Genomic DNA, 22132 nt, shown 5'->3' with positions numbered 1-22132 from the left:
TTTACCGTATTTTCCGCACTATAAGGCGCACCTAAAAGCCTTTAATTTTCTCAAAAACTGGCAGTGTGCCTTATAATGCAGTGCGCCTTATATATGATCATTACGGTAATTTCTGTTACTGTAGTCAGGGGGATTGTGGGTAATGTAGTTGGTGTCGCCGAAGTAACGGCGTTATAAAACGTCAGGAATCGTCACAGACGTTCAAGACAACAGCAGCGACGTTGACTCGCATAATGGCGACTTTGACGAGACGGAGCAAAGCTGGTTTTTATTTTGTTAATAAAGTTTGACATATGGTACTTTTCTTCTTGTTTTTTTTTTTGCATTTGCTGTAGGATTTTGTATCATTTCCTGTAGCGCAGCTCCATCAGGTAGATACGTAACTCAACCCCAGCCACTATAGTACGGTATTTTACCAGATATTTAGTGCGCCTTATAATGCGGTGCGTCTTATATATGGAAAAAAGTTTTAAAATACGTCATTCATTGAAGGTGCACCTTATAGTGCGGAAAATACGGTACTTTGTTTATGATATTTAGTATTGATTAAGTTTATTTTGGTGCTTAACCATGCTTTTATTTTGAAGGCACCGGGTGAGTTTGCATAGGGGTTGGCAGATACAGGTGAGGCACCTGGGAGGAAAGATGGGTTTTTACCAGGGTAAGAGAGGCGGCAAAGGGCCATTGTTCTTTGTTTGTTTGTTTGCCAGTGAAATAAACCTCAAGAAACTTTATTTTTTGCCTGGACAATGGACTTTGTTATATCCTGCGTAAATTCACTCCCTAGGTGTCTCAGTGGCCGTTTGATTCAGTTTATTATACAGTATTTTCCGCACTATAAGGCGCACCTAAAAGCCTTTAATTTTCTCAAAAACCGGCAGTGCGCCTTATATATGATCATTATGGTAATTTCTGTTACTGTAGTCAGGGGGATTGTGGGTAATGTAGTTGGTGTTGCCGAAGTAACGGAGCTAAAAACGTCAGGAATCGTCACAGACGTTCAAGACAACAGCAGCGACGCTGACTCTCATAATGGCGACTTTGACGAGACGGAGCAAAGCTGGTTTTTATTTTGTTAATAAAGTTTGACATACGGTACTTTTCTGCTTGTTTTTTTTTTTTGCATTTGCTGTAGGATTTTGTAGCATTTCCTGTAGCGCAGCTCCATCAGGTAGATACGTAACTCAACCCCAACCACTATAGTACGGTATTTTACCAGATATTTAGTGGGCCTTATATATGGAAAAGGTTTAAAATACGTCATTCATTGAAGGTGCGCCTTATAATTATATAATATATAGTGCGGGAAATACGGTAGTTTGATACTTTTGAGGTTTTTTTTTTTTCCCCTTGTCTGCACACATATTAATGATTGATACCATGATGGTAGAAACCAAAGGTATATATATGTGCATTATTACTATATTTAATATATATACATATATATGCATACATAAATATACACATACAAACCCAGTGATTTTTTTTTTTTTAATTTATATTTTTTAAATAATTCACCTGGAGGACAAATAGCCACTAAACTTCTCATTCAAGCTTCCTCAGCTTTAGTGCACACCAGTGCTCGAACCCTGGTGTACCAAGACCCCACACGTGAACATGATACAAGAACAACACTGGGGGAAAGGTAGTGGCCTCCACGCTGGGACCCCCGGGCATCTCTCAGCGCGGCCCGCCGTCGACTGAGATGAAACATACGTGGAGAAGCCGCGGCGCTGCACTTAGCCCGAGCTGGCCGCGACGGCTCAGGAAACAGGGCTTTGTTTTGCATCCTGAGCTGAGAGCACTTATCAGCCGCTAAAACCAACAGAGAGACCTCAAACTGCAGAGCTCTGAGACGGAGGAGGAGCGTCGGTGCCTGCATCCCTGACGTTCTCCCCCCGTGTCAAAAACATTTGGCTCAAGTTCACCGTTGAGTTGCAATACTGCCAGCTAGCAAGCAGTCATTAAAACACACACAATGAGTTGCAACATGTGTGAATAAAGCAGCCGGTCCTCTGGAGACGACAGTCAGCAAGTCTGGATGCTGATGAGAGGAGCTGCTTCGGATACCGGCAACACCGTTGTCATCACAGAGAACAGCACACGTTAAAACCTACATACGTCTTTCCTCCCGCGTGCTCCATCCAGGCCCGACTCCAGAGCATTGGAAGATGTGATAACATACCTCAGATAGCAAACCTCTGATACGAGCACACAAGTGAAGCCTGCAGCCGATTCACTCAACCCTTCGGTTGTTGTTTCTCAGATCAAACCCCAGTTTACTATGAAGGTAGGCCTTTGTTGAAAAAAATAGATTTTCCAATTCTAAATCGATTCTCATTAATTCCTAAAAATCGATTAGTATGTCTAAAGATCGATTTTTTTTCCATCATTACATTACAACTCTTGGTATTTTTTTGTTTATGCCCAAAAAAGGAATGTTTTGTTGGACACGGGCATAATTAGTGCCATGTTTTTACCTTTGAATATGTTTAAAAGGTATGAAAACGTTAAAGTTTTCAGTTATAATTGCATAAATTGTCTATATTTCATTACTTTATATACTGTCTTGGGGTTACATTTGCAGAAAATGCTCGAAAAATTCTCAAAAGTTAAAAACCCAAAGAAGACTGAAAATGGAAACAATTTTAACGGAATGTGGGAAAAAATAAAACTGACTTCATATTTCTCTGTTTGCTGCACTGGATCTGTTTGATAATTCTGACCCACACGATGTTTCTGAAAGCAGTTCTATCAGCATTCTGGGAGCTGATTGGTCCTTACAGCATCATTAGCTGCAATACTTGCTGTTGAATCTCAATATAATACTAGTATTAATATGTTGCAGAACTACAGTCATATAATTCATGCAACAGCTGAAAAAACAGTTTTAATAACACAAACCCAAATCAATATCCAGAATCAAATTGGATAGAATCAAATCTTGATAATCGATTCTGAATCTTAAGAATCGGAATAGAAATCGATTCTTGACATTTGAATCAATCCCCAGCCCTATTCAGTACCACCTCAACACAAACCTACCTACCCACGTGTCTTAACCCCCCCATGAATTGTGAATGAAATGAGTGGGGGTCATTTTAGCACCGAGTCCTAAGACGCAGCTGCTCACAGCTCTGTTGTGAAGCTGTTAACGTGTTCCGTTAAAACGTGATAACAGCACAGCCGCTCACAGGCAGAACGGATACTTAGTGCAACCTTGACGCAGCATTATTTATTGAAATGAATATAGCAAGTGCATTATGAATAGTGCTTGAGATGGAGCAGGGAGGGTTTTAATTTGCTGTAGCGCTGCCTTGCTCTTTTCAACAGAGGTCCCCTGTGCAGCTCGCTGCGGAGATGGAGGAGAGGCCCGAATGCTTTCATTTACCTCTGCCAGGGACTCAACAACTTTTCTGGTTGATGGCCTATTTGAACATATAGACAATCCAGAATCCTCCTCTGAGCAAAGATTCAGATCTTAATTACTTCCTTAATTAGCTGTGATTCATAAGGAGAAGCCCTGTTCCAGCCAGAGTCCCTGTGTACCACCCAGGGCGCCTCAGAAGCGCTCGCATCCTTATTCCAATCTCAGCAGCGCTGATTTGCTAGTCTACCTGTGGCGAAGGAGGGGGTTTCCCCACTTCAAATGTCAGCAAACCCCAAAGAGTGCTTGCTTATTAACTCTTCTGCTTGAGGAAAGTGAAAGCCTTTCCCCGGACTCCGTCTTTCCTGCCGTGAACCTACATCACACAGACACTTCCCACAGATTTACGTTTATTGTTTTCCGATGAGAGAAGTAAAGCCGGCGCAACGTCCTGCACGGACGATTGATGGAGCGTTCAGCTAACAGAAGAACGCCACTGCAGATCAGGTAAAGCCAAGGCAAGGCAAGTTTATTTGTAAAGCACAATTCGTTAATTCAAAGTGCTTTACATCAACATTAAAAGCGGCAAGACACAATTAAACAGTAAATAACAAATACAATGATAAGAAAGAGGTAAAATAATAAAAAGCACAAGTTGTTAAAAAGTAAGGGCAGTAGAGTACAGCAGGTACATCTCATTCTTACAATGGAAACAATTACGTTTCTATACGGTCAAAACGTACAGACCGGGTCAAATACAGTATTACAAAAGTAATCTGTGCCGATTCGTGCGGTGAATTAAACCAATTTGACAATTCTAAGTCACAATGCCTGCGTTCAAGGCTTATCCATAACTTTGTGCGGTTTTCAAAAATCATAAGTATTTCATTTAAGAGTACGCTTAAATAACAACTAAAATGATCCTATGCCACAATGCTTGTTTCCAGGTCTTATTTCACATAACTGACGAGAATTACGTTTCTATACGGTCAAAACATACAAAGACCGGGTCAAATACAGTATTACAAAAGTAATCTGTGCCGATTTGTGCGGTGAATCAGACCAATTTGACAATTCTACGTCACAATGCCTGCATTCAGGGATTATCCATCACTAGTGTAATTTCGCGCAGTTTTCAAAAATCATAAGTATTTAAGAGGAACCGTCATGAGTGGTAGGTGTTTAGTAGTGCTGGGCGGTATACCGGTTCATACCGAATACCGGTGTTTATTTTTCTTATGATATGAATTTTTCATATACCGTAATACCGGTGAGTATGTACAGTAGCGTAGACAACGTTGGGAACGCCGCGCGGCGCTACGTTCCGCCGCGCGTGAGGGGACTGTTTAGCAGTAAACTGATGCACCGATTGTTCGGTAACCAAAATTGTTCCGCCGAAAATGGCAAAAAGACACTTTCGGTGTTCGGTGGAATAAGTGGGAAAAAACCGAACAATTAATAACGGCGTTGTAATATAAGGAAATAGACTTGCCGCTAAAAATCTGCCGCATAAATCGTTGGCCAACCAACATAAGAATTTTACCTAACATTCACCAGGAGGTGGAACCAAAACAACATAATGCTGGGAAATTGAAAAAAATGTTCAGTTTTTTATGTTCAATAAATATTTTCTACCTTGTAATTTTGTAAAATATTTTTTTCTTTGAAAAGCATGCCTAAATCAAATTTATTGTATTTTATTTGACAGTAAAATATGCCATTCTAAGCCAATTTACTGCAGCAATTCTTTTCCAAATCATTAGAAAATGTGGTTAACACCCAGTTGTGCATGAAAAAAAAAAAATACCATGATATACCGTGATATACCGTGAAACCGATATAATTTTGAAAAATACCGTGATATAAATTTTTGGTCATATTGCCCAGCACTAGTGTTTAGTGATGGACAGACAATGATGGTCGTTCTCTGCTTGCGAGGCCTTGGCCCAAGCCCTAACAGACGCTGGCACTCATCAAGGTGGACCAGACTCTCTTGCTGCATCCTGGTCACACACCACTGCATCTTCAGGAGGAAGTGTGCAGCTTGTGGAGTAGGTGTTGTGGCATGCAGGCTGGCTTGAGAAGAGACAGAAACTAAAAAGGTAAGGTTCAAATGAAACAGCTGCTTGCCATTACGCCACGCCGACCCCCTCTCTCTGACAGGAAATAAGCAATCATTTAGTACTGACGGGTACATGTCGAACCATCGCTATCTCCGCTCTGAAACCGACCAAATAATGGATTACAGCAGTTTAGCGTTAACCTAAGGCCTCCCAAGTATTTGTGCCAGTGTTGGTTAGTCTCACACTTGTCAGAGGGCGAGTGCATACTTTCTTGAGGAGGATAAAACATGAGCTAATACTGGCGCGTCTGCTACACGTGAGGACGGTGTGAGAGAGATTCGACCTCTGCTTTTAAACAGCGAGGCAGGGATGTTTACCTAAGGACCTCAGGAGGAGGTACGGGGATTTTCTCCGTGTATGCCGAGCAGCCGCGGAGACTTCCCAACACAACAGTAAACAAAGAACAATCTCCCCTCAAACATGCGAGGGGCTTTTCTGGCTGTGAAAAGCAGTAATTTAGAGTCCTCTTGTGAGCTGTAGAGAGCTTAGCGCATCTGATCGGTGCTGGAGCAGAGCTGGAGCTTTACAGATCACCCTTACTGTGCGAAGATGGCTGCTAGTAACTCAGGGCACGAGGAGATGGTTGCAGACACACTGAATGTGGTAACTCGAGGTCAGACGTGATGTTTGACACCAGTCGTACTGGTTCAGCTGTGAGCAGAGACTTCTGAGAGACTTCTTGTCCGTGCTGCTCTGGAAGCAGCTCAGCGGTCTCCTGGCGGCTCCGTGATGTCACCACTCAACGGGAAGTTGCATTGGCACCTCTGCAAGCTCACTTCAGAAATGTTGTACTTCACCATGTTGGGCAAAGACTGAAGACGACTATTTAGTCACACCTACGACACCGAGGAATTACCCAACTACGACGGTCTATCACCTGACAGGTCAAGCTGTCAGTTAAGCTTTGATGTTAAGGGTTAAGGTCAATATTCCGGTTACTGAAACATTGGGAATAATCTGTTTCCATGCGTGAGCAAACAGGGTTATCCCTGTATACATGGTAATTAATCATTTGGGATATCTGGATCAAACCAGCGACGCACGGAGAACGTCATGACACAATTCCCGTCATTTCTGCTTCTTCTTCCTGTATCCAAATCCAAAACGACAGCAGCACGGCGGATAATGAACAGCCCAGTAAAAGTCGGCTTCTTTTGCGCTTTGGTGCTGGTACTGACCCACCACCGTTCGTACAAATCCTGTTTTGCACAACTTTTTCGCTCACCTTTTTGTAAATCTGGCTATCCCGGTACTTTCTACCGTCTACAAATGACAAAATGTTCATATCTTTAATTACATTTATGAAGTGATTAGTCTCCTCCTGGTCTTGGTTTCTCCGTGTTTATAAGAAGTTCCCGGACTCAAAAGACCAAGATTCCTTGGGAAAAGAACATGTGCAGAAAACAAATCCATGTTCCTTTTGATGGGGATATCCCGTTAGGCGTTTACATGACCAAATTTTCCGGTTAGAAAAGGAGTAACCCAGGGGTCATTTTCGTGTTTTTAAAAACTGGAATATGAGCAAATTCCGGTTATTCAAAGGGGTTATTGGTGTTTACATGGCCGTGCGCAACCGGGTTATTGCTAATATTCCGGTTAGAAAAGGGTTATTGACTGCATGTAAACATAGTCCATGATGACACACCAGAGTTCCACTGAGCACCACCTCGTGGAGCACCAACTGGTTGTGGTGTTTCCACAGAACAGGAAGGACCCCCATCACTGCACACTGGCAGGTACGAAGTGTTATGGCCAACAACTATCGTACCATTGACTCCCCGTTCGGCCGCTGATTCGTGAAGCCATGTGTGACAGCTTCACTGCCGCTCACCAGCCAGTCCTCACATCTGGGTCCCAGCTCCAGCTGTGATCTATCTATACTCAGGCAGATGTGTTGAGAGCAGTCTGCTTGGGGGGGGCGGGGGATGATGCCTGTGCAAACTCTGTGTCGTCACATGTTGTCTCCAGTTATTTCTGTTGTTGTTGAAAGGTGTTGGTCTGCCTCTGATTTGTGACACCACATCGTAGCACAAGTTCCTCGCAGCCCCAGTCGGGTCAGCCTCACCATTTAAATCTTAATGTCAACTATGGAAGAATTATCCAGCAGAAATATTCCTTCATGTGTCCTGGAATGGAAATGACCCCTTGTGGCTCCTAGACTAATATACTTATCATTATATTGTGCCCACAATAATGAAAATGTAATGAAAAATGATTTCACTTTGACTGAAAGTGGAGCTCAGCGCGTCAGGCTGCAACTCGGGATTGTTTTCATTCATCATTCCAATTATTTCCTCCGTTAAATGACTCAGAAACACAGACAATAATCTGAGCCCGGAGAGACGCCATCAGTTTACTTTGAACAAACTAAAGTAATGGGAAAATGGTGCCTAATTCTCACTTCCTGCCATTTCTGCTCTGCCGCCGTGGGAGATTTCATCTTTAAGGAATTTAAGGTTTTTCCACAATCTTGTTTTGGAAAGTGGGTTAGTAAAGAAACCTGTCAGGTAAAAAGTACATTTCCTGCTGAAATTCGGTGGATTACAAGCAGGTACCACCGTTTTCGTGGAGTGCTAGCGTGTCATTGAAGACATTCAGTCACTGCCACCTTTTGTCTTTTTCCCTTTCTTATGAAACTCTTATTCTGACCCGAGACACCTCTGACTTCTGCATTTTATAATGACAAGAACAAGAATAACATTAAGCCACTTAGCAATAACAACACATTTGTTGCATATAGGCACCTCTCAAGGTGCCCGAGGTCACCGTACAAGAAGACAAGACAACAATTGCAACATAAAACAGCAAAATACTATGATTGATTGATTGGCACAATACTTCCACTGTGAGCTTAAAGTGTACTTGTAGAGCATGTGTTTGCAAGCTCAGGTTCTCCACGTGCTCTTGAGCAGATGTAGAAAATGTGCACCTAATATGAGCAGAGACTTCTGAGGGAAAAAGAAAAATACTCCCGTCCTCGTCTTCTCCGTAGAAATGAATCTAATTTCACGTCAACCGGTGAGGCTGGGAGTAAACAGGCAGTCGGCTCTGTTTGGTGTGGCGCGGGAGTCCCGCCACAGTCCCACCATAGGCCCCACCGGCACGGCCCCATCACAGTCCCGGCACAGTCCCATCACAATCGCTTCACAGTCCCGGGTCAGTCCCCCCATGGCGCTTTTCCTCTAGTACCTACTGAGCCCGACTCGCCTCGGGACGGCTCGTCACACGCCTCGTCCCGGCTCCACCTGCTTTGTCCTCGTTTGTTTTTCCACAGCCAGGTGAGAAGTGGGCGGGTTGGGGTGAAGCTGCTGTGACGTACTCGAATGCGCAACCCCTTTGCTTGTGTCGGTGCTGATCAGAAATCAGCTGGAGCCGTGAGCGGCTGAGAGTAAAACAGAGCGCATGTGGATCTGATCGTTCCTTATCACCCGTCTAGATCCCTTTTTAATTCTCTCCTCAGCACCAGGTTTATGAACATCTGCACCTCAGAGTTGGATCACCAAACAGACGTTTGCACTGTATAATAAAATCGCCGCGAGTCGCTCTCGCGCTGACTCCCGCTTCCTGATTCAAACGTCTGACGGCCCCCGACCAATCAGTGGCGTGGAGGGTGATGATGTCAGATATAGTGCCGACTCAGCCCGGTTAGAACCTCGGCGGAATGGTTACAGAAAAAGTATCTGCTTGCCACGCTCCACCCGTCTAGGCCCGTAGTGGAAAAGCGCAAGACGGGGGAGTGGCGGGTAGAAGCGCGCTGAGTAGGTACTAGTGGAAAAGGGCCACTACAGTCCCGGCAAAGTCCCCCCAAAGTCCCAGCACAGTCACAGACCGCGGGCTCCCCGGGTTCAGGAGCTCTCCCTCCCTCCACAGCTGCATCTTCTTGCCCCACACAACTCATTACTGTAAAACAAACCAAGAGACGAGCGCCACACGAGCCGCTGGACCGCAACGCTGCCTCCCTTTCAATTAGAGAGGATTAGCCGAGCCGGGCAGGCCTTCCTGCGTGGGCGATATGCAACCCAACATGGTACAGGACGGCTATATGTCAAACCCAAATAAATTAGAGAGGAGCTGAAAGCTGGGTGATAGCACAGGGGAGTTATAGCTCCGCTATAGTGCACCACCGGCTTGTGGGAAGATGGATGCAGTTGCCCCTGTTAAACTTTGCAGCCGATGACGGAGTACACACCAGGTACACACCTACCATCAGCGATCCTCGTAAATAACACCCATAACATGCCTTCTTTTCCTGCAGAATTCATTAATCAGGAGAAAAAGATTTCCCCGGTGCCGTGCATCGACTAAGCCGCCTGAACGGTTCCCATTCAGCCCATCGACATCCAGAGCAAGATAAGAGACAGGATAAGGGGATAGAGGAGCCCTCGTACTGCTGCTTTGCATCACTCACTTTTATGGGAACGGGGTAACGTGAGGTTTAACAAGACATTTTACTTGTCAAAGCGCTGACATTACATAACCATAAAATGATGAGGCCCACAAATCACATGTGACGCGTGGGGGGGCGGGGCTTGTTGTGCGGCGCCCAGGCCTGCCAAAAAACAGCCCTGTGTTTCTGGGTGCGAGGGAATCAACAATGCTTTTAATGCAGCGTAAGCCGTTTTGTCCCGCAGCCAGATGAGAGCGGGCTCCATGCTTATGTTTCCTTCATCCAACATAAAGTAAAATAAAGATCCAGCCCGAGAACTTCCCCAACCCTCCCCGCCTGACGCTCCACATCATTTTCCAAAGACTCCGTGCCACAGCTGGAGAGACTCCACTGACCATGGGCGTCTGTGGTTGAACTAAGCTAGTCTGCAGGTCCGGAGACGCAAGGCAATGAGCAGGCAGGCGAGCCTCTGCGCCGTCTGACATGAAGCACCCTCGCAGGGGGAACGACTGAGTAATGGCAGGGTAACTGGATCCAGGGCTGGGAGGGAGTGGGAGCAGCCCTGACGCCTAAATCATAGCTGTGGGATGAGGGAGGGAGACACACAAATGTATCTGGAGGAAGGATACGCTCGGAGGAGAGAGGAGAAATGAACGGGGGGCTGCAGGGGCTGTTGAGACAGTATATTTGAGAATATCAAATGACAGGGGATGAAAGTGAACACTCCTGTTGCTTTCGATGCACGTGCCGCATCCGCCAGTGTGGGGGGTGGGGGCTTTAGAGGAATGACAAGGTGTGGCTTGAGTTTCACAAGCCCCCCCTGAAACAGGAGACCCCAAATGGCCCGGGTTCCTCTGATGTCTGGAGCTACCCGAGATACTCTGCTGCGAGGGATGGATAAGCGTATCCCTCTCAATTAGGGCCCAAACATTTAACGAGAAATTAAATGCGGGTCAATTAACAGATACCCTGATAGGCGTGCTCCTGCTGCAGAGTGATGCAGTCGTTACTCGGACGGGCCGCCACCTCGCTACACCTGGCCAGCCACTCGCCCAGTTTTCTCTGCCTCCTCCTACTCCTGAAAATTATTAATTATACTTGGATGTAGAGATCTGGAAGGTGGATAAACTAAGCCACCCTAGCCAAACAACTACGCCCTGGTTCAGTGTGGACCACCTTTCCAAGCTCCTCCGGCTCTGCATGCCCGCCACTACCGCCCAATCCTTGCGCTTGATTTACACCTCTGTCCCTCTCCATAGACTTTAAATGGGGAGACGAACTGGGGGCCGCATTCAAGTTGCTTTCGTCAGTGAAAATTATGACTAAATATCGTCGTCAACGAACCTTTATCACCTGAGGAAAACGAGACGAGACGCAACGATAATGCTGGTCATTTCACGATAACGATAATAAATATATAATGCAATATCGTAGACGAATAAAAACAATCTGTAGATTACAAAATAAAAACTCGACACAAAAAGCTAAAATGTGTCTTCATTTTCGTTGACCAAAACGAGACGAGACAAAATGTTATAACAAAGATCCTCAATATATCATGTATGATATATTAAGTGTTAGCTGACGCCATTAATGCAGAGCTCTAGGTTCACGTCAATTAGAAACAAAGTTACATAGAGAAACGCAGGGATCTTCTCTGGTGGGGGAGAAGAAGAAGAGACCATCTTTGGATACACTTTCCTACATAGACGTGGAAAAGAAAACTGAATTTGTCGTTGAAAAAGAAAAAGATGGGGAGAAATGCGGAAAAATAAATATGTTGTAAACTCAAATTAGAGCGTCTTCTGTATCTGGAATGAAAGTATTCTTGAGTCTTTAAGGTAACAATAATAAGATAACCTTGTTTGAATTGTAAAATGGGTTTGGCTAAATAAAATCTTTGACTAAAACTAGACTAAAATGGTCAGACGTTTAGTTGACTGAAACTTGACACCACGTGACTAAAACTAATAAAAACTAAAATAATAGCTTGACCCAAAGACTAGACTAAAACTAAAGTTGAAACAGGCTGACAACAACAACACTAGTCCGCATGCGTTGCGACGCCGCCGTCAGAAGTTGGGGGGGATTTTTCAACTTTTCCCGCATCAATGCATTTATCAGGAAATCAGGTTTAAGTACACAGCTACAGTTTGGCCAATTTGCTCGTACACGGAGGGGGTCAAGAGTGAACACGGGTCATTCTGAACAGACATTGGAGGATAAACTCGTCATCGGTGTCTGTTACCATGCAAAAGCACCCCGATGTAAAAGAGAGAGACAAGATGGAGAAGCTTGTATCCTTGTTCACTTCAATCTGAGGAGCTTTATCAGACAGGACAGCCCCAAACAAGGTTTTTATCAGTTTTCAAGACTGAACCAATTGGTTAAAACGGTTTTACAGTCCTAATGGTTGTAAAGAAGTTATTAACTTTTCAAATAGTTTAACAGCAACCCATGTTATTCAAGACAAACCGCTTATATTAAGTTTCAGTTCCTAAAACTAAGAAATGCCCTGTCATATAAATGAAAGCAGCAAACAAAAGTGAAAGTCCCATCTATCATCACACACACTGAAAGGTTTCTGTACAAAAATAGAAAATGATGGGTTGAAAAAAAAGAAAGCCTTGATTGCGGTAATTCTTGCTGGGACAAACCCGCGAGAGCACTTCTTCATACGGGAACAGAGCACAACCTTTAGCTGCTGTTTTACAGGAAAATCCCTCCACAGTTCTATCCGGTGCAACGAAACTCTTATTTGTTGAGAGTTTTACTACAAACACACAACAAATAAACTAATAAAAGTACAGTCAAATCTAAAGTACAGCTGTCTGCTGTCATCCAGGGTCACTGCTGCAGTCTACTCTCATCTAACCCCGTAAAAACGCTGCCACAAAACATCAATTCAGACCTCAAAGACTGAGCGAAGCGGTTTTCTGGCGGTCGCCAGGAACGACGCTAATGCCCGGAGGAGCAGCCTAATATAATAATACAGCTTCTCTGCCTGCAGCCTACAAATCCTGGAGAAGTCAGTCATTAGGGTTCACATGTAATTTTCATTAACTTTTCTTGGAAACAAGAGTCTACCAAGACCAACAATTTAGCAGAGTAAGAAATGTTCACCCGACTATTACTCTACCCACATCCTCACTTTTCCATCCACAATATGTTCCCCATTTATTATTAAAGCTGGAGATGCACTTTCCTTGTTCCTCAGCCCGCCGCTTCTCCGACTTCTCCGGCAGCACTTTACATACGCCCCGCACATCAGCGGCTCAGGTGCGGCTGCCAGGGAATCGGCTGAAGCGCTCATTCTGTACCTGAACGTCAGGTTTCATTGCAGCGAGAACAACCATCCCCCCGTGCATTAATGCTTATTGAGGAGGCAGCAGGGGTTAATTTAGTCTCCTAACACCTATATGGTGCCCATAGCATAGAAACAACATCACTTTAAAGTAGGCCAGGGCTTACAGCAAGATTTAACTCTGAAAAACACAATCATTAGCGGCTCCGCAGCCCGAGCTGCGAGCGACTTGCGGCAGGATGACTGCTGAACGCTGGGCTGTATTAGCATCTCCCATGAGCAGGGCTCCACAACGCTCTCAGCTTTTCTTTTTTCCTCTAATGTTACTGTACTTCTCTGACTGCTACTTCAAAGCTTTGGCAACGAGAGGCGCCCGAGTACACGAATCTGCTATGTGTGTGTATGTGTGTGTGTGCGAATTATGGTAACATGATCTTGGTCATGATTGAGCGGAAATGTTAGACAAGCATCTAAGTTTCCTCTGCCTGCTCTCACCCTTCACATCTCGCCACATGTGAAACCACAGAGCCGCTCACCGGTAAAATCTAAGCGCCTCAGACGCCCCGACGGGTGTACGGCCGGGGGTACCGGGTTCATCTGCCGGCCCGCCGCGCGGGTTCTGGGGTCAGTCACACTTTACAGCACAGAGCTCATTTTAATATCGTTGAATGTGATGAACTTTAAAATGTTGCTCTTAGCGAGCTGTGTGACTCGGCCTTGTGTGTGTGTGTGTGTGTGTGTGTGTGTGTGTGAGCATGTGTTTCTCACATTGACTCATCTCTAACCTGAGAGTTGTCTCTGAGTCGGCAAAAAGAAACAAATCTCTAAAAGAAAAATGAGTAGGCCGGCGAGCAGGAGGCTGCTCTCTGAAATGAACAACGAAGGAAACGGAAGGTGGTTTTCCAGATGAAGCTGGTTTCTGTGTTTTGCGATCGGCTTTTCAACCGTCACATGACGCAGCAGTGAGCCAGCACAAACTCCATGCTGAGCCGCAGCGAGCTGCGCTCATAACAGCTTTCACGAGGCGAACAGAGGCCAGGCTGACAGGAGAGGTGCAGGGGCACAAGAAAAACATTATTGCCCATTATCTCATCTCAAAGAAACGTATCTCTCTCTGACTCTGACTGTACCAGGACCAGATAACCTACATCCCTGAACCACATCCCCAGTGCTCCTGAAGGGGCCCCCCCCGCCCCATGGGACACCCGTAGGGATGCACTCATGTGCTCTTTTCAAACACCACAAAGCCCACAGATTGGTTGGAAACACTCCCGCACCCCCTCAAGCGTCCCTTCGAGGGGAAAGGGCTCATTCTGTTTTCTACAACAGGACAAGGAACCGTATTGTTCCTTTTCAACATGAAGCCCGACTGAAGGATTCTCTAGTACCCTGGATAAGACTGTCCCGCGAAGCTGAGACGTGTGATCTCAAACGTTTGACAACAGTGTCAGGCTCAGAAATTATCTTACGCATCAAAGATGAGAAACACAGGAAAGGTACGCTCCATGTTTTTGAGAAGATGAAGGCCCGTCTCAAGCAAGACTACACCCTCCAATGGTACTTCAAATGGATTCCTCAAATCCAAAACCATCAAAAACCCACCCAGCTTTGGAAAGCCTTTCAGAGAGAGGGCCAAGCCCAGCGGCCTTGACTTTAGGAACTGGTGGTATGTAGTAGGACACTATTGGGGCTTTTCCACTAGTACCTACTCAGCCCGACTCGACTTTCCGCTTTTCCACTAGGGGTCTAACGTGCCGAGTAGATACTTTTCTGTAACTATTCTTCTGAGGTTCTAAGCGGCTGAGTCGGCTGTATCTGACATCATCACACTACAGGCCACTGATTGGTCGGGGGGTTGGAGTCAGACGTCTGAGTCAGGAGGAGGAAATCAGAGAAAGAGACTCTGACGGATTCTTGTTCATTTTATTCAACCAGCAATGGCAGCAAAAGTCTGTTTCATGATCCAACTCTGAGGTGCAGATGTTCATAAACCTGGTGCTGAGGAGAGAATTAAAAGGGATCTAGACGGCGATAAGGAACGACCAGATCTACCAGGAGCTCTGTCTCTTCATAGCTGCTCACGGCTCCAGCTGACTTTTCAGCAGCGCAGAGGCAAACTAAAAAAAATTAAAAAGCATCGCCGCTTGAAGCTTCTCTCACTCTCATGTTTTAACTTGATATCAAAACACAAGCCACAGACCCAGCAGCACATCTATCATCTCCGCCATGTTCTACATCTTTAGTTTAGTGTTAAACTTCTTTGTTTAGATCACACAATCAAATACGTCACAGCAGCTTCGCTCCAACCTCCTACTTCTGCTCCGAATTGTTATGGAAAAGAAACCAGGCCGAGTTGAGTCGAGCAGGTACTAGTGGAAAAGCGCCATATGGTGTTGGCAATTGCATAATCCCCTATTAAATAGACTAGTAATAGAGTGGATGCAAGGAAGGAGGTAGAAAACAAAGAACTAAATTAAAGAAACTGGATGGGGAGTAAGGGAATGCAGGAACAGGGCGAGAAGTCATCTGGATGTTTAAAAAACGCTTCACAGCACTGTCATGTTTCCATACATCTCAGGAAAGGGGGAGAAAAGGGAAAACACCTCAAGAAAAACAACACAGGTAGAAACAGAAATTTGGTCTCGATTGCAGAAATCTATTTATTTATGTAACAAACAAAAAAAGCTTTCCGAGAACGTCGGCTGCGCGGACTGTAACATCCAGTAAGGGGCCTTTCAAAATGATGCCAACCACAAACTTTTCACTAATATGATAGGTAGATCGACAAATGCCAGCACCGTATCTGTACGTCTTGTTTGAATGCTGTGGCACTGTGGATAAAAACTAACCATCGCAAGTATGCAACGCTCCTTCCTGCAGGATTTTCTAGATGCAGGATTATCTTCTCAATAACCTTAGACAGCTTCCACATGTCTGTATGGATATCTGTTGGATATCTGCTGACATCCTGACCTGCATCCTTTTAACTTTACTGATCCGAACAACAATCCCCATCCATGGTTCAAAAGCGGCGATACGATCCACACTGTGAGGTTTGTGATCCATTACGACCCGAGTAACGATGGAGGAGAACATGACAGAGGGACAGAGTGAGAGGGTAAACAAGAACAAACCTGGACAAGGTTGTAAAATAGATTTCACCTGTGCACCGATAGCAGGGCCCACTGAGCTCCCCATGACAGAAGTTTGGGTGTGAAAGGGGACCGAGGCGGTCAGCCACACCAGTCACAGTCCGCCTAATTCTGAGATCTGGATTTAAAACAAGCCAGAACAAACGCTTTTCGCTAAAACTCTCAGCTAAAACTCCTCTTAACATCCAACAGAAATATTCCTACAAATAAAGAAAAGCTCAAGAAGTTAGTTTGGGAGCCCACTCTGAACTGAAACATTTATTTTCCAATTCTAAAATTCCTAAAAATCGATTTGTATGTCTAAAGATCAATTTTTTTTCATCATTACATTACAACTTTTGGTATTTTTTTGTTTATGCCCAAAAAAGGAATGTTTTGTTGAGCACGAGAATAACTGGTGCCATGTGTTTGTCTACTTTATATACTGTCTTGGGGTTACATTAGGAAAAAGTGTATACTTTTTCCTAATCCTTTTTCGAACCTATGTGCATATGAAGATATTACTGTTTATTTTTATTTTTTATATACATGTTCAAAATAAATTCATTCATTCATACATTTTCCAAAAATGCTAAAAAACAAATTCTCAAAAATTAAAAACCTAAATAGAATGAAAATGGAAAAAATTAAAACGGAATGTGGGAAAAAATAAAACTGATGTCATCCGTCTCTGTTTCCTCCCTGGATCTGTTTGGTAATTCTGCCCCACGATGTTTCTGAAAGCAGTTCTATCAGCATTCTGGGAGCTGATTGGTCCTTACAGCATCATTAGCTGCCAATACTGGCTGTTGAATCTCAATATAATACTAGTATTAATCAAAAAACTGTTTTAATAACACTAACCCAAATCAATATCCGAATCGAATCGAATCTTGATAATCGATTCTAAATCTTAAGAATCGGAATCGAATCGAAGCTTGACATTTGAATGGATCCCCAGCCCTAGAGTTGTGGGGCAGAGATATCAGGACACAGGAAGTGGTCTGAAACTCATCTCAACCTTCCATCGTTTGGAATAAACGGACCCCACGTCAGACCCCAGAGTTCAGAACAAGCTTCCTTCCAGGTTATTAAGACAACTTTCTCCTTATTTAGTAAATATTAGCATTTGGCAACATAGAATTACCAGCCTGAAAGAGCTGCAGGTTTAAAATAAAAATGATTGATTATTTCGTTTCATAACTTGATTTATGCAAACCTGCATATATGTAAAGCCGATGATCTCACCATTTGTCCCAAAGATTACCGACAGCTCATCAATGACCAGTTGTACACAAACTTCTCTGAAATCAAGGATCCTCTGAAACTTACAAGCACATGGGCGTTGGTGAGGCTGTCCAGCCTCCTACAAGCAGATTCTTCTCAACTGTGAGGCGATACACGACTCATGACTGGACTGTCTAAGTTTACTTACGACTCAGCCCCCACAGGCTGCTCGGCGGGCCTAAACTAAAGTACCAGCAGTCAACTAGAAAGAGCTGCAGAACAGAATTTGACATGTGGAAGGGCAATAGAGAGAAAGTGGGTAAGTCGAGGCAAGATTTGGGAGAGCAAGAAAATTTCACAGTGATGTTCAACGTGTGCTGACGAGAAAGAAAATGATAAAACTCCCAATGCCAAAGAAAAGGAGGGTTCAGCAGGGAGCTGCAGGGAGGTTTAGCTGTCAAGGACCATCTACAGAGTTACAGCTTTAAAATCCAGCACTCGATATCCAGCAGTGTCATGTTTTCATTATTAAGATCCAGAGATGGACTGATAAAAGCAGATCTGATGTTATGTTGTTCCCACAACTTCGGATTCACCTGTAGCTTTGCAGCCATAGATCGTATTGTAGTGCAGTCGTTTGCAAAAGCAAAACATTAGCTCTAAAATAAATGAAGATAAATTATTTTAATCTTACCCAGTGATAAATCAATATTGTTGACTCTAGATGTTGTCGTCTGCTGTCACATAATGGACAGAAAAGCATGAAAACATTGTGATGTTTCCATTTTGTATCAGTTAATGTTGGATTTTTGGGTATCTCGTTAAACGGTCAAATCATAAAGTTCGGTGTCTTCAACACTTTAATTTCTACAACAAATCCTGCCTTGAAGTCGGACCAAGCGTCAAGACTTTTGTAAGCCTTCAAGCTTTGCTTCGTGTATTTCCCCGGCGTAGAAATTAAGTACATATAAATATCAGGAAACTGGATTCGTGGCCAAATATTAATGTCCATGGACCACTGGTTCTTGGTAACTGTACCAAATATTAATGTCCATGGACCACTGGTTCTTGGTAACTGTACCAAATATTAATGTCCATGGACCACTGGTTCTTGGTAACTGTACCAAATATTAATGTCCATGGACCACTGGTTCTTGGGGTAACTGTACGGGTCACTGTCAAGTCCAACTGCCTTTAATTTTAAGCCCATAATCGGCTGTTATCCCGTCTTTTCCACAGTTTCCCCTACTAGTTGCAGCCATTTTTGCTGATGTTTTGCCACTCTTACACTGCGAGTAAGGGGGCCTGGTCCAGTGAGGAAGTGACATCAATGCATACACTCTATTCCTTTAGCTGGTTTAGTTTAAGACCAAAATATAATCTGCAAAAGTCACACCGCACTTGATCACATTCAAATCACTTCATCCTTGGCTCAAAGGGCTGTCTGTGGTAAGAGTAATAAAGTTTCTGTCCAGATGTGGCACATAAAGGAGCAGGAATGACAGGTGCAGCAGCAGCTTTCACTTCAGTCTCCACTGGAAATCACAAGCAAACATCACATTCCTGCATCCCAACCTGTAGCATGTTTCCCTAAGCCATTATTCAATCATTTATAATGTTGTTTCTAATTATATAAAACACTTAACACTGAACTTATGCAAAACAATCAAACAAAAACAGGTACACATGCAACAAAATTTTCTCTAATCATGCATTTCTTTTAAATTAAATGATACTGCATGTGTCTAATCCCTGAGCCAATCCCTGTGTGTGTTTTAAACGGAGTAAAGAACTTTTATTAATGGGTTTTGCATCTGCAACAATCCAAAACAACACACATCCCTCTCTGGAGTTCAAATCTCCACGCATTTGCACATGTACACCGGAGTTGAAGGGTTTGAGTAAAGCATGCATGAGCTCTGGTTTGTTTGTTTGTGTGCAAACGTTTCTGCAGGAAATCCTAGTTTCATGACGTACTTCTGGCCAACAGCCGCAGGCCTGCACTGTGGCAACTGCATCCCCCCACTTTCACACACCCCAGTAACCCCTGTCCACCAACCCTTCAATGCATATGTTTTTTCACGCAAAAACACCCACTTCCTGAGGATTGTTAGGAGCAGAAAGCCGTTCTCCGAGCTGCAAACCCCGGAGCAAAAGTAGGAGACTCTTTCCTGAGCGAGCTACCGTGAAAACATTGCAAACGAGCCGTCTCTGGCCTCCTCTTTTACGCCTTAAAAAGCAGCGGGGCCGGGTTACAATGCTGAATTGACTGTAAACGTGTCTCACCTGGATCCCCAGATGTCAGGAGGGAGCAACCTCAGACTACAGAGCGGCTCATTTCCCCCCAAAAAGCTGCAAAAACCGTCGATCCTCACAACAGTTTCTCTCCAGCCATTTTGGGCCAAACCATCAACCGGATCCGACGGGGGTGAAAACATTAAAGAAATTTTAACTTATTAAATATTTCTGCGCTTATAAACACGTATTAATTTTTTAAAAACGTATATAATTAGGTATTTCTTTTTGTCTTTAAATATCACCTGCTTCAGGGGAGAGAGGAGCGACATGAAGTTGTCAGTATTGCCCGGGCGCCCCCCGTCTGAGGGCGGTGGTACGGTCCGCGGAGTCCCTGGGACTGGCTGAGCTGTGTCGGTCAGTCAGCTGCGGAGCTGTCACCGAGCACATCCCCGGCTGCTCAAAACAGATAGCACATACTACCACGTGTGGAATCTGTTATTTATACTGAAACAGACGTTTTAAAGGGGGGAATCAGTCATAGTGCCGTTTTAAGCAGGAATATTTCGTAGTTACTATCAGAAAAAGTATGACTAGGGTTGCCAACTCTGAAAACTAAATAAGGGACACCTCATCAACCGGTTGCCTTCACCTTTCCTGGCCTTGTGAATTTTTTTAGCCCCTATTTTTTGGGAGTGAAAATATTTTTTAACTGTTTGACTCGAACCTGAATTGAATTAGATGCATATTTTTGAATGCCGTGAACACATGGAAAACAAATTATTATCCAGCAATTCACTTTAATACAAAATAACAAAATGAACTGAATAAAATAAGTATCTTTCTTAAACAGAAACCTGTCCTGCTTAACTTAAACTAACTAAAATTGTATACATTAATATAAAACAATAGAAAGCAAGCAGAACATCCATTCTGTAATACTGTAGTGCACATTTTTAGTGCCATAACAAAAGTGCAAACAGAAAGTCTGTAGTAAACATATTTGTGCCTCAAAGGCCATGACTGTAGCTACAGTTGTAGTAAGAAAAAAAAAAATACTTATTAAGTCAACAGCTCAATGCCATTTTCCATTGGCATTTTATGACTATTTTTTGACTCTCACAGTAATACGGGATAAAGTGCGTCCCTTTTCAGCTCAATACGGGACATACTTTAGTTTATAAATACGGTTTTTCAAGGGACGGTTGGCAACCCTAAGTATGACAGTCCCCCTTTTTTTTCAAAAAGAAAAGTACAGTCCAAGAGTTTTCCTGCACATTGGAAACTCTCTGAATGAACGTAATTACATCAAGCCAAGACCAGCCACGATGCCAATATACAGCTCAAACTAAAGAATTCCAGGATTTAGTATTTCTAACTGTACCACTACTTTGATTACCGTTACTACTCCTATGTTCATCTCCTTTGGGCTTTTCCCTTCAGGGGTCGCCACAGTGAATCAGTTGCCTCCATCTGAGCCTGTCTTCTGCATCCTGTTCTCTTCCCCCAACTACCTTCATGTCCTCTTTCACTACATCTATAAACCTCCTCTTTGGTCTTCCTGACTGACAGTTCATAACTCAGCTCCTTCTACCAATATATTCACTCTCTCTCCTCTGGACATGAACCATTTGAGTCTGGCCTCCCTGACTTTATCTCCAAACCTCTAACATGTCTGTCCCTCTGATGGACTCATTCCTGATCCTATCCAGTCTGGGCACTCCCATATGGCGCTTTTCCACTAGTACCTGCACAGCCAGACTTGGCTCTCCTCCACTCGGTTTGGTTCTTTCCCACTAGGGGTCTAAGGTGCCGAGTAGATACTTTTCTGTAACTATTCTGCCGAGGTTCTAAGCGGCTGAGTCGGCTGTATCTGACATCATCACACTACAGACCACCGATTGGTCGGGGGGTTGGAGTCAGACGTCTGAGTCAGGAGGAGGAAATCAGAGAAAGAGACTCTGACGGATTCTTGTTCATTTTATTCAACCAGCAATGGCAGCAAAAGTCTGTTTCATGATCCAACTCTGAGGTGCAGATGTTCATAAACCTGGTGCTGAGGAGAGAATTAAAAAGGGATCTAGACGGAGATAAGGAACAACCAGATCTACCAGGAGCTCTGTCTCTTCATAGCTGCTCACGGCTCCAGCTGACTTTTCAGCAGCACAGAGACAAACTAAAAAATTAAAAAGCGTTGCTGCTTGAAGCTTCTCTCACTCTCATTTTTTAACTTGATATGGAACACAAGCCACAGACCCAGCAGCACATCTATCATCTCCTCCAGGTTCTACATCTTTAGTGTTGTTGTCTTCTTCGTTTAGATACACAATCAAATATGTCACAGCAGCTTCGCTCCAA

At 44.0% G+C, this 22132-nt stretch overlaps 1 protein-coding gene across 1 annotated transcript in view; it reads right to left on the bottom strand.

The window, feature by feature from the left end:
- The window catches only part of znf438 (zinc finger protein 438), a 68061-nt gene extending 48135 nt beyond the window's left edge, over positions 1-19926 (bottom strand). Inside the window, exon 1 of the mRNA XM_061713752.1 lies at positions 19826-19926. The gene's annotated coding sequence lies outside the window, so the exon portion shown is untranslated. The remainder of the gene's footprint in view (positions 1-19825) is intronic.
- Between the last annotated feature and the right edge of the window lie 2206 nt (positions 19927-22132).

Source organism: Cololabis saira, chromosome 22 (assembly GCF_033807715.1).
Source record: "Cololabis saira isolate AMF1-May2022 chromosome 22, fColSai1.1, whole genome shotgun sequence".
Classification (NCBI taxonomy): Eukaryota; Metazoa; Chordata; class Actinopteri; order Beloniformes; family Belonidae; genus Cololabis; species Cololabis saira.
This window is presented reverse-complemented; position numbering and strand designations above follow the sequence as displayed.